The 13,863-nt window shown below is 44.8% G+C and overlaps 1 long non-coding RNA gene across 1 annotated transcript in view; it reads right to left on the reverse strand.

The window, feature by feature from the left end:
• LOC137628346 (uncharacterized) overlaps nucleotides 1–10,624 on the reverse strand; it is a 46,044-nt gene extending 35,420 nt beyond the window's left edge. Inside the window, exon 1 of the long non-coding RNA XR_011041343.1 lies at nucleotides 10,459–10,624. This is a non-coding gene — a long non-coding RNA (uncharacterized lncRNA). The remainder of the gene's footprint in view (nucleotides 1–10,458) is intronic.
• Nucleotides 10,625–13,863: the final 3,239 nt, after the last annotated feature.

Raw genomic sequence — 13,863 nt, forward strand, 5'->3', positions numbered from 1 at the left:
CTAGGCTTGAATTTTTTTCAAGATAATTTCAAAAATATAATTTTTCCATTACTTATTAAAGCTATTTATAATAATCAACTTCAGTAATTCAAGACATATACAATTACTATACAATATACAAAATTTTGCAAATAAATTAAACGACTGTCTTTAAAAAGTAAAACTTCACAGCATGGAAGCTAATGACTTAATTCAATGGCTTACGTGAGAACATGACTTGTGAAAGAACAGGTATTTTCTTTTTGATACCTCCAATTTATACTACTGGTTAGTATGTTAACAGGTAGGAGTCTTATCTATAACAGTGATCTGTTGGCTGTTAAGTACCTAACCATTTCCAGTTTTAAATTGGATATTGGGGAAAAATCTGATAAACGAAAATATCAAAATGAATGATGAGAGCATCAGATAAATACTCATCTTAGCATACATTTTTTTTCACTTGGATTTTATATGCTAACTGAACACAATCAACTTTTCTCTTGGTATAAATTTTTAAAAATTCTCAGAAACAAAATAAACACAAACAGACATCTCATAGTAGACAGCACTACGTTAGGTGTATATGATTTAGATTCTCAGCAACATGAAACCAACATAAAAAGGCCTCACAAAGAAGTCAAAGCTAGACGAGGTATGCAAGAATGGGGACAGATTTATTATTTGCATTTACAATTAGACTTAGAATACCACAACGCTACTACAATTTTAGATGATTTTTTTGGAAAGGTCTTTGCTCAAGGACATAAAATAAATTAGGAAAGTGGCACACTCACAATACAGTACTATATTCATTGTCACCAACTCAAAACTAATGGAAAATCTCCTTGGAGACTTTAGTGTGATGTTTCAGAATGAAAACTTTACTGTATTGTAGGTGATCACAGTGAATAGTTTAAGCAAAACACTAGAAAGCAAAAGGCACAAAGAAACACACCAAAACGTACTAGCTTCTTACGCACACTCAACAGGTAACATTTCTCCTCAAGAGCAAAAAGCAATGAGTGTTTTATATATGAACTTTAACCTCATATATAGAGTATGCTCTTCACTCAAAATTCAAGAATCATAAAACAGAATGCATACAAAATATAATTGCATAGCACTTATTTAAATTTAACCTGCTATAAGCTGCCTCATCTTTTCATAGCTCAGACACCTGTTTTTAAGTTAAAAGTTCAGGTGTTAATGCCAGTCCAACTAACTTTCCTTTAATAGGATGTACTGGTAATTTCACTGCATGATTGCTTTAGAAAACAGCACCAAAAACTACATGCAAAGTTTGGTAATGCATAATAAAATTTACTCAAACTTTTCAAATATTTAGGAGCCATCATTACCAGCAATGGATCACTAGTTACAGAATTCAAAGAGAGAATAGGGAGGGCAGAACAAGCAATGGGCATGTTAAAAACAGTTTGAAGGTCAAATTGAAGGACAGTTCATAGCAAATTCAAAATATAAATTTCTCTTGTAAGATCAACATTAACTTATAGGCACCAGTCATGGTACAGCACTATAACAAGTGATACAAAATTTCTCGCATTTGGGAATAAAGCATTGAGAAGGACTTTGGGAAACAAATGGCAGCAGCATACATCACATGCAGCAATTTGTGAGGTGGCAGGGGTGCTCACTGTGAACGATATACCGGTAGTTAGATTATCAAGATGAAGAGGGATGGGACATATTTCAAGATGAGTTAGTCCATGATGTGCCTGAATGGAAGCCGCCGGGCAGGAACGGATGTGGTAAACCAAGAGAAACGTGGCTGATGACAATGCTAAGGGAGGTTGGATCTGAGAATTGGGGTGAACTCAGAGAGATGGCACAGGTAAGAGACATATGGAGTGAATTCATTGAGGCCCTTTGCATCCTGTGGGTACCAGAGATAAGTGTTCATCAGCTTTACGGATGGCTCAGTGGCATAATGTATTCTAAAATCATACTTAGAGTACAGTATTGTAAAAAATACTGTATGGGGTGTAGAGCTTTTAGAATAAGTCTACAAAAGCTAATCCTCGTCTCCTCCTACGCCTATTGACATATAGTGCCTCTATCATCATCTTCTCCTACACCTATTGACGCAAAGGGCCTCTATCATCCTCTTCTCCTATGCCTATTGATGCAAAGGGCCTCTATCATCATCTCCTCCTACGCCTATTGATGCAAAGGGCCTCTATCATCATCATCTCCTACGCCTATTGACACAAAGGGCCTCTATCATCATCTCCTCCTACGTCTATTGACGCAAAGGGCCTCTATCATCATCATCTCCTACGCCTATTGACACAAAGGGCCTCTATCATCATCTCCTCCTACGTCTATTGACACAAAGGGCCTCTATCATCATCTCCTCCTACGTCTATTGACGCAAAGGGCCTACATCATCCTATAGAGCTAATACATTAGTAAAATTCAGATGCAATACCGTAAGTTGCCAGAAGCAGTTTTTTATTTAGCTTATCGCTCTATACACTGGACAAAAAATTAGCCAACACACTGGATGAAAAACTAATGACTCTCTCTGCACAAGATAAGTTAGACAAACTATTCTTAAAATATCATTGAAAAAAAAAAATGACATACACTGCACTAATTTTAGAGAATACAATCACAGGTCACTTGGAAATATTATACCATTACCCCATTAAAGTTAAATGACAAAAATGGTTATGCTACTGGTTGCAAAGACTGCCAATTATTTCCTTTGAAGGTATACGTACACATCAATCAACAATTTTATTGAAAAACAGTGCTACTACAGAATGAAGGTAGAGTACTGTATATTGGTATGAAGATTATAACAGAAATTGAAGCATTGTTAAGTCAGCAGGTTATACCAGACATGAAAGGGTTGTTAAAAGTATGGTGAAAACATTTCCATATTGTCCTTTAAAAATATTAGACAACCACCTGTTACCTGCAATAACCAACGGCTAACATTTAACATGCATCAATGTAACCTCTCGAAAGGGGTACTACGATGACTGGCACCATAGACTTTTTCAAATTGGGCAGAATTAATTTCTTTATATTTTATCATTTGATTTCCATTGCATGGATTAGCATACATTGGGAAGATGTTGGTATATCTACTAAGAGAGTTATTGCTATGAGAGTTACAGAAATATTTAAAATGTTATTTTCATTAGTAAAATAAATTTTTGAATATACTTAACCGATGATCATGTAGCTGTCAACTCCGTTGCCCGACAGAAATCTACGGTCGGGATACGCCAGCGATCGCTATCCAGGTGGGGGTGTACACAACAGCGCCATCTGTGAGTAGGTACTCAAGTACTTCTTGTCAACAAGAACTCAATTTTCTCCTCGGTCCACTGGTTCTCTATGGGGAGGAAGGGAGGGTTCTTAAATTCATGATCATCGGGGAAGTATATTCAAAAATTTATTTTACTAATGAAAATAACATTTTTCAATATTAATCTTACCCGATGATCATGTAGCTGATTCACACCCAGGGTGGTGGGTGGAGACCAGCATACATGTTAACAAAGAAGCTAAGTATCCCGTATTTCATTTTATCAGTTATTCAAAATAACAAGCATAAAATAAATAAGTACCTGGTAAGGAAGTCGACTTGAACCATTACTCTGCCTTTTTTAAGTACGTCTTCCTTACTGAGCCTAGCGGTCCTCTTAGGATGCTGAACGACTCCTAGGTGCTGAAGTATAAAGGGCTGCAACCCATACTAAAGGACCTCATCACAACCTCTAACCTAGGCACTTCTCAAGAAAGAATTTGACCACCCGCCAAATCAACCAGGATGCGGAAGGCTTCTTAGCCTTCCGTACAACCCAAAAAACAACAATAAAAAGTATTCAAGAGAAAGATTAAAAAGGTTATGGGATTATGGGAATGTAGTGGCTGAGCCCTCACCTACTACTGCACTCGCTGCTACGAATGGTCCCAGGGTGTAGCAGTTCTCGTAAAGAGACTGGACATCTTTGAGATAGAATGATGCGAACACTGACTTGCTCCTCCAATAGGTTGCATCCATAACACTCTGCAGAGAACGGTTCTGTTTGAAGGCCACTGAAGTAGCGACAGCTCTAACTTCATGTGTCCTCACCTTCAGCAAAGCAAGGTCTTCTTCCTTCAGATGAGAATGTGCTTCTCTAATCAGAAGCCTGATGTAGTAAGAAACTGCGTTCTTAGACATCGGAAGAGAAGGCTTCTTGATAGAACACCATAAAGCTTCTGATTGTCCTCGTAATGGCTTTGAACGTCTTAAGTAGTACTTGAGAGCTCTTACTGGGCAAAGTACTCTCTCTAGTTCGTTCCCCACCAAGTTGGACAGGCTTGGGATCTCGAACGACTTAGGCCAAGGGCGGGAAGGAAGCTCGTTTTTAGCCAGAAAACCGAGCTGCAAGGAACATGTAGCCGTTTCAGATGTAAAACCTATGTTCCTGCTGAAGGCGTGGATCTCACTGACTCTTTTAGCTGTTGCTAAGCAGACGAGGAAAAGAGTTTTTAATGTAAGGTCCTTAAAAGAGGCTGATTGGAGCGGTTCAAATCTCGAAGACATTAGGAACCTTAAAACCACGTCTAGGTTCCAGCCTGGTGTGGATAACCGACGTTCCTTAGAGGTCTCAAAAGACCTAAGGAGGTCCTGAAGATCTTTGTTGGTGGAAAGATCCAAGCCTCTGTGGCGGAAAACCGCTGCCAACATACTCCTGTAACCCTTGATCGTAGGAGCTGATAGGGATCTTACGTTCCTTAGATGTAACAGGAAGTCAGCAATCTGAGTTACAGTGGTACTGGTTGAGGAAACTGCATTCGCCTTACACCAGCTTCGGAAGACTTCCCATTTGGACTGATAGACTCTGAGAGTGGATGTCCTCCTTGCCCTGGCAATCGCTCTGGCTGCCTCCTTCGAAAAGCCTCTAGCTCTTGAGAGTCTTTCGATAGTCTGAAGGCAGTCAGACGAAGAGCGTGGAGGTTTGGGTGTACCTTCTTTACGTGAGGTTGACGCAGAAGGTCCACTCTTAGAGGAAGAGTCCTGGGAACGTCCACTAGCCATTGCAGTACCTCGGTGAACCATTCTCTCGCGGGCCAGAGGGGAGCAACCAACGTCAACCGTGTCCCTTCGTGCGATGCGAACTTCTGAAGTACCCTGTTGACAATCTTGAACGGCGGGAACGCATACAGGTCGAGGTGGGACCAATCCAGCAGAAAGGCATCCACGTGAACTGCTGCTGGGTCTGGAATCGGAGAACAATACATCGGGAGCCTCTTGGTCATCGAGGTAGCGAATAGATCTATGGTGGGCTGCCCCCACAGGGCCCATAGTCTGCAGCAAACAGTCTTGTGAAGGGTCCACTCTGTGGGGATGACCTGACCCTTTCGGCTGAGGCGATCTGCCATGACATTCATATCGCCCTGAATGAACCTCGTTACCAGCGAAAGCCTTCGATCTTTTGACCAAATGAGGAGGTCCCTTGCGATCTCGAACAACTCCTCGAATGAGTCCCTCCTTGCTTGGAGATGTAAGCCAAGGCTGTGGTGTTGTCGGAGTTCACCTCCACCACCTTGTTTAGCTGGAGGGACTTGAAGTTTATCAAGGCCAGATGGACTGCCAACAACTCCTTGCAATTGATGTGAAGTGTCCTTTGCTCCTGATTCTATGTGCCCGAGCATTCCTGTCCGTCCAGAGTCGCACCCCAGCCCCTGTCCGATGCGTCCGAGAAGAGACGGTGGTCGGGGGTCTGAACAGCCAATGGTAGACCTTCCTTGAGAAGAATGCTGTTCTTCCACCACGTTAGAGTAGACCTCATCTCTTCGGAAACAGGCACTGAGACCGCCTCTAGCGTCATGTCCTTTATCCAGTGAGCAGCTAGATGATACTGAAGGGGGCGGAGGTGGAGTCTCCCTAACTCGATGAACTGGGCCAGTGATGAAAGTGTCCCTGTTAGACTCATCCACTGCCTGACTGAACATCGGTTCCTTCTCAGCATGCTCTGGATGCATTCTAGGGCTTGATTGATCCTTGGGGCCGACGGAAAAGCCCGAAAAGCTCGACTCTGAATCTCCATACCTAGATAGACAATGGTCTGGGATGGGACAAGCTGGGACTTCTCTATATTGACCAGGAGGCCCAATTCCTTGGTCAGATCCATAGTCCATCTGAGATTCTCCAGACAGCGACGACTTGTTGGAGCTCTTAAAAGCCAGTCGTCCAAATAGAGTGAGGCTCTGATGTCTGCTAAGTGAAGGAATTTCGCAATATTCCTCATCAGTCTGGTAAACACAAGAGGTGCCGTGCTTAGGCCAAAGCACAGGGCTTGGAACTGGTACACAACCTTTCCAAAGACAAACCTTAGGAAAGGTTGGGAGTCTGGATGGATGGGGACGTGAAAGTACGCGTCTTTCAGGTCTAACGAGACCATCCAGTCCTCCTGCCTGACCGCTGCTAGGACCGACTTCGTCGTCTCCATCGTGAACGTCTGCTTGGTGACATAAGCATTGAGAGCACTGACGTCCAGCACCGGTCTCCAACCTCCTGTCTTCTTCTCTACCAGGAAGAGACGGTTGTAAAAGCCCGGGGATTGATGATCCCGGACTATGACCACCGCTTCCTTTTGTATCAAGAGCGACACCTCTTGTTGCAACGCTAGCCTCTTGTCCTTCTCCTTGTAGTTGGGAGAGAGGTTGATGGGAGACGTAGCTAGAGGGGGACTGCGGCAGAACGGAATTCTGTATCCCTCCCTTAGCCACTTCACAGACTGAGCGTCTGCACCTCTGCTCTCCCAAGCTTGCCAGAAGGTCTTGAGTCTGGCTCCCACTGCTGTCTGGAGAGGAAGGCAGTCAGAACTTGCCTTTTGCGGACTTGGAACCCTTCTTGGATTTGCCACGGTGACTGTCGGCACGGGTACCTCCTCTGCTGGAGGCTCTGCCACGAAAGGGCGGGATGAACCTAGATGCAGGTGTGTCAACTGCTGCAGGGCGGAAGGGTCTAGGCACGGAAGGTAAGGTTTTAGCCTTACGTGCGGAAGATGCCATAAGATCATGAGTATCCTTCTGGATAAGCGAGGCAGCCATCCCCTTAATCAGCTCCTCCGGAAACAGACACTTGGAGAGAGGAGCAAACAACAACTCTGACTTCTGGCAAGGAGTGATACCAGCCGATAAGAAGGAGCAAAGATGTTCTCTCTTCTTAAGGACTCCTGACACATACGAAGCCGCAAGTTCACCAGACCCATCCCGAATTGCTTTGTCCATGCTAGACATGATCAGCATGGCCGAGTCCTTATCTGAAGGGGAAGTCTTCCTGCTTACGGCTCCCAAACACCAATCGAGGAAGTTGAATATCTCGAAGGCACGAAAGACTCCCTTCAACAGATGATCCATATCAGAAAAGGACCAGCAGATCTTCGATCGTCTCATAGCCAACCTGCGGGGAGAGTCAACCAGACTTGAGAAGTCGCCCTGGGCAGAGGCAGGAACTCCCAAGCCGGGTTCCTCTCCCGTGGCATACCAGACGCTCGACTTAGAAGCAAGCTTGGTAGGCGGAAAGACGAAAGAAGTCTTTCCCAGTTGCTTCTTGGAATGCAACCACTCTCCCATAACCCTCAAAGCTCTCTTAGATGATCGGGCGAGAACAAGCTTGGTGAAGACTGCATGCCCAGAGCAAACTCGGAGGGAGGAGAGCGAGGGGTTGCAGACACAAACTGCTCAGGATACAAGTCCCTGAACAAGGAAAGGACTTTACGAAAGTCTAAGGAGGGAGGCGTAGACTTGGGCCCTTCAAAATCAGAGTGTGGTTCATCCAGATGTGCAGCTTCGTCATCTGATACTCCATCATCCGAAAGCTGAGTTGTAAGTGGCAAAGGTAGAGCAGAAAGCTGAACGGCTGAATCCGGCAGTACGGGTGCATGCGTACCTGCGGATCCAACATCATGCCGCTGCCGGTCGGTCTGCGAGCTGGCAACAACAAAAGCAGAGGGCTGGTGTGTGGGAGGGGCTGCGGTGGGTTGTGGAGCATGCTGTATGGTATGCGGAGCATGCTGTAAGGTATGCGGCGCATGCTGCATGGTATGCGGAGCATGCTGTAAGGTATGCGGAGCATGCTGCATGGGCTGCGGAGAATGCCGCATAGTGCTGGAACCCGGCAGCTCTACAGAACCTTCCCACTGCTGATGCGGTAGCTCACGCATGTTAACAGATGGTGCAGCAAGAACATGCGTCTGGCAGGGTGGACTGCGCATCGGTGGTGGAGCTCTCACAGGTGGAGTGTGGGAGCAGGCAGCCGCAGTATCTGCTGAGCGCACAACCTCGGCGGGTTGTAGGTTAACAGGAGCAGTGTTAACCTTCTCAGCATGATACTCCTGCATGAATGCCGCAAGCTGAGACTGCATAGTCTGCAGCATGGACCACTTAGGATCTACTGTGGTTGGAGCAACAACAGACGGAGCAGTAGCCTGTTGTGGGACCACTCTACCTCTCTTGGGAGGTGTGCAGTCATCAGATGACTGCGGCGAGTCCGAACTGACCCAGTGGCTACACCTGGGCCGTTGGACTCGCTCGGAAGGGACCTTACGTTTGAGCGGTCGTGAGACCTTGGTCCATCGTTTCCTCCTGGAAACTTCTTCCACAGACGAGGAATGTAAGGGCTCATTCGTCTGTATGTGGATGGGACGATCCTTAACAGATACGTCCGCAACCACTGAGGATACATCCGTGCGCCGATCAAGGCCTGCCGAACCCTTTGGTCCTTCGACATTGCTTCTCCCCTGGGCTTGGGAGCTTGCAAGAGGTCCCGGACTGGGAGGACGACTGGCACGCACAGATGTACCCTCATGCGCAACACTGACACTGACACTTTGCACATCACTAGCACTAACACTTCCCACTGCACTCTTCGCTTTCAGCTCTCTGACATCTGCCAAGAGCTGATTACGGTCATTAGCCAATGACTCCACTTTGTCACCGAGAGCCTGAATGGCACGCAACATATCCGCCATGGAGGGTTGAGCACTCGTAGCAGGTTCGGGAGTCACCACCACAGGGGAAGGAAAAGGTTGAGGGGCATGGGGAGAGGAAAAATCCACAGAGCGAGAAGAACTCCTTCTATTTCTCTCCTTCTCTAACCTACGTGCATTTCTAAGGAATTCGTTAAAATCGAATTCCGAAAGCCCAGCACATTCCCCACATCGATCTTCCAATTGACAGGATTTACCCCTACAATTGGAAAATACGGTGTGAGGATCTATAGAGGCCTTCGGAAGACGCCTAGCACAAGTCCTAACGCTACACTGCCTGTACTTAGGGACTTGAGACTGGTCAGACATCTTGAATTTAGAAGTAGTCAAGGGGGGATTCCAAAATCTAGCAAAGTTCGTTAACAATTAATCCAAATTAATTCCAAAAGCTTGCTAAGCTAATGATAAAGCTTCCTGAATAGCGAAGGCTAAACTCTAGAGTGAATACATCACCAAATCGTGAACAACAACTCCAGAATCAACAGCGTATCCAAGTAGGTCTTACCGGCGGCACGACAGAGGAAAAAATTGAGTTCTTGTTGACAAGAAGTACTTGAGTACCTACTCACAGATGGCGCTGTTGTGTACACCCCCACCTGGATAGCGATCGCTGGCGTATCCCGACCGTAGATTTCTGTCGGGCAACGGAGTTGACAGCAACATGATCATCGAGTAAGATTAATATTGAAAAATGTAATTTCTTCTAGATTAGGGTACATAGATAGCATCCACACTATGCTGTAATAGTCTCCAACAATAAATCACAATGCCTCTTTGGTACATACGTTATCATGAAAAATAAAAGATAGATATCAGGTCTATTAATCAAGATCCATGTAAGCAACAGCTATCTTTTGAAAAAGTTTTCTTCTAGAGTTCTCAAAAAAAAAAGACTATTGAATAAGTTTAATGTGATAAAATTATTCTTAAGTAATAAAGGTTTCAAGATTAAAAACATCATAATGAACTGGAATTCTTACATCAGTTGCAATCATTTTCCTTTTCTCATTTCCTCTGTGGAGGTTGCTAAATAAATGTTGTCATCATTTTGGCCTCTCTTTGGTCCACACTTACCTGAAAACCCAACAGTTATATGGCATAAGAAATAAAAGGAGACAATGCAGTAGAAAATCTACTGATCAATAATGAGTGTTGGATTTACTTTCTACACATAAAAGCTAGAATAAAAAAGTAAGGAAACCATTAGTTTAAATAAAAAGGTAATACAGTATGACTGATAATGAATAACTAGTTCATTGTATTTCTATGAGTGTTGGCTTTACTTTCTACACATAAAAGCTAGAATAAAAAAGTAAGGAAACCATTAGTTTAAATAAAAATGTAATACAGTACGACTGATAATGAATAACTAGTTCATGGTATTTCTATATAAAAAGTCTGCTTAGTTTCCATCGTATAAATAGTTAATCTTTGCAACAAAATTTGAACTACCGACCTCCTTATTGTGGTTGAAAGATGGACCTCTCAGGTGTCACTGAAACAAAGCGTGCCACACCGTTTCACTTGAATGAAGCTCCCAACATAAAGGAGGCGACAGGTAATCTCAGAAGGATCCAAAAGTTCAGATGCATTTCCAAAGTTACAAGGACAATTTCCTTGGCCTACACAGCAAGGAAAACACATCGGCATGAAAGAAAGACAGAAGTAATGGAACAATAATTCAAACAACTTGCTGTGCTGTTAAAATATGAGTTTTTTACATATGGCGATTGTCCGTTGCCAGGGTTCACAGGTAAATATGTTATTTTTATTAGTAAAATAAATTTTTGAATATACTTACCCGATAATCATGTAGCTGTCAATTCCGTTGCCCGACAGAATTCTATGGAGGGATACGCCAGCTATCACAATACTAGAAGGGGGTGTACTTACCAGCGCCACCTGTGGCCAGGTACTATAGTACTTCTTGTTGACACCTCCTCAATTTTTCCTCGGTCCACTGGTTCTCTATGGGGAGGAAGGGAGGGTCGATTAAATCATGATTATCGGGTAAGTATATTCAAAAATTTATTTTACTAATAAAAATAACATTTTTCAATATTAAACTTACCCGATAATCATGTAGCTGATTCACACCCAGGGGGTTGGGTGAAAACCAGTGTACAAGATTACAGGATAGCTAAGTATCCCATATTTCATATAACAGTTATCTCAAATAACAATGAAATAATAAGTACCTGGTAAGGAAGTCGAATTGAACCGTTACTCTGCCTCTTTTTTAAGTTCGTCTTCCTTACTGAGCGCAGCGTTCCTCTTGGAGGCTGAATCAACCCAAAGGTGCTAAAGTATATAGGGTTGCAACCCCTACTAAAGGACCTCTACAAAACCTCTAACCCAGGCGCTTCTCAAGAATGAATAGACCACCCGCCAAATCAAAAGGATGCGGAAGGCTTCTTAGCCTACCGTAACAACCATAAAAACAACAATAAAAGCATTCAAGAGAAAGGTTAAAAAAGGTTATGGGATTAAGGGAATGTAGTGGCTGAGCCCTCACCTACTACTGCACTCGCTGCTACGAATGGTCCCAGGGTGTAGCAGTTCTCGTAAAGAGACTGGACATCTTTAAGATAAAATGATGCAAACACTGACTTGCTCCTCCAATAGGTTGCATCCATTATGCTCTGCAGAGAACGGTTTTTATTAAAGGCCATCGAAGTAGCTACGGCTCTTACTTCGTGGGTCCTTACCTTCAGCAATGCAAGGTCTTCCTCCTTTAAGTGAGAATGGGCTTCTCTAATCAGAAGCCTTATATAATACGAAACCCCGTTCTTGGACATGGGCCTCGAAGGTTTCTTGATGGCACACCATAAGGCTTCTGACTGTCCTCGAATAGGTTTAGACCTCTTAAGATAATACTTGAGAGCTCTGACAGGGCAAAGAACTCTCTCTAGTTCGTTACCTACCATGTTGGAGAGGCTAGGTATTTCAAACGATCTAGGCCAAGGACGTGAAGGAAGTTCGTTCTTTGCTAGGAATCCGAGCTGAAAAGAACATGTTGCAGATTCGGTCGTGAAACCAATGTTCTTGCTGAAGGCATGAACCTCACTGACTCTCTTAGCTGTTGCAAGGCAGACGAGAAAAAGAGTCTTGAGGGTAAGGTCCTTGAAGGAAGCTGACTGGAGAGGTTCGAACCTAGGTGACATAAGGAACCTTAAGACTACGTCTAGGTTCCAGCCTGGAGTGGATAGACGACGCTCTTTAGACGTCTCAAAAGACTTAAGGATGTCTTGAAGGTCCTTGTTGGAAGAAAGGTCCAAACCTCTGTGGCGGAGAACTGAAGCCAACATACTCCTATACCCTTTAATCGTAGGGGCTGAAAGGGATCTCTCATTCCTAAGATGTAGAAGGAAGTCAGCTATTTGGGTCACAGAGGTATTGGTAGAGGATATTGAATTGGCTCTACACCAGCTCCGGAAGACTTCCCACTTAGATTGGTAGACTCTACGAGTGGAAACCCTTCTTGCTCTGGCAATCGCACTGGCTGCCTCCTTCGAAAAGCCTCTAGCTCTAGCGAATCTTTCGACAGTCTGAAGGCAGTCAGCCGAAGAGCGTGGAGGTTTGGGTGCAACCTGTCTACGTGAGGTTGACGTAGAAGGTCCACTCTTAGAGGTAGAGTCCTGGGGATGTCGACTAGCCATTGAAGTACCTCTGTGAACCATTCTCTTGCAGGCCAAAGGGGAGCAACCAGCGTCAGCCGTGTCCCTTCGTGCGAGATGAATTTCTGCAGAACTTTGTTTATTATCTTGAACGGTGGGAATGCGTAAAGGTCGAGATGGGACCAGTTCAGTAGAAAAGCATCCACATGAACTGCTGCAGGGTCTGGAACAGGGGAACAGTACAGCGGAAGTCTCTTGGTTATGGAGGTGGCAAACAGATCTATGGTAGGTTGACCCCACAAGGTCCAAAGTCTGTTGCACACACTCTTGTGGAGGGTCCATTCCGTGGGAATGACCTGATTCCTTCTGCTTAGGCGATCTGCTGAGACGTTCATATTGCCCTGAATGAACCTCGTGACCAGAGTGAGGTTTAGACCTCTTGACCAAATGAGGAGGTCCCTTGCGATCTCGTATAGGCTCCTCGAATGGGTCCCTCCTTGCTTGGAGATGTAAGCCAAGGCTGTGGTGTTGTCTGAGTTCACCTCCACCACTTTGCCTAGCAGGAGGGACTTGAAGTTCAGCAGGGCTAAATGAACTGCTAGTAGCTCCTAGCAGTTGATGTGGAGCATTCCCTGTTCCTCGTTCCACGTTCCCGAGCATTCCCGTCCGTTCAAGGTCGCACCCCAGCCCGAGTCCGAAGCATCTGAGAAGAGATGAAGATTGGGGGTCTGAATAGCCAACGATAGGCCCTCCCTGAGAAGGAGATTGTTCTTCCACCACAAGAGAGTGGTCTTCATCTCTTGGGTGATTGGGATAGAGACTGCTTCGAGAGTCGAACCCTTGTCCCAATGAGCTGCAAGATGGAATTGAAGAGGGCGGAGGTGGAGTCTCCCTAGTTCGACGAACAGGGCCAGTGATGAAAGGGTCCCTGTGAGACTCATCCACTGTCTCACCGAGCAACTGCTCCTCTTCAGCATGCTCATGATGCACTCTAGGGCTTGGCTTATCCTGGGGGCCGATGGAAAAGCCCGAAAATCCTGACTCCGAATCTCCATTCCCAGGTACACAATGGATTGGGAGGGAATGAGCTGAGACTTTTCTATGTTGACTAACAGACCCAGTTCTCTGATTAAGTCCAAAGTCCAGTTGAGACTCTCCAGACAGCGACGACTCGTGGAGGCTCTCAACAGCCAGTCGTCTAAGTAGAGGGAGGCTCTGATGTCCGATAAGTGGAGGAATTTTGC

The sequence above is a fragment of the Palaemon carinicauda genome, chromosome 36, assembly GCF_036898095.1.
Source record: "Palaemon carinicauda isolate YSFRI2023 chromosome 36, ASM3689809v2, whole genome shotgun sequence".
NCBI classification, from domain to species: domain Eukaryota; kingdom Metazoa; phylum Arthropoda; class Malacostraca; order Decapoda; family Palaemonidae; genus Palaemon; species Palaemon carinicauda.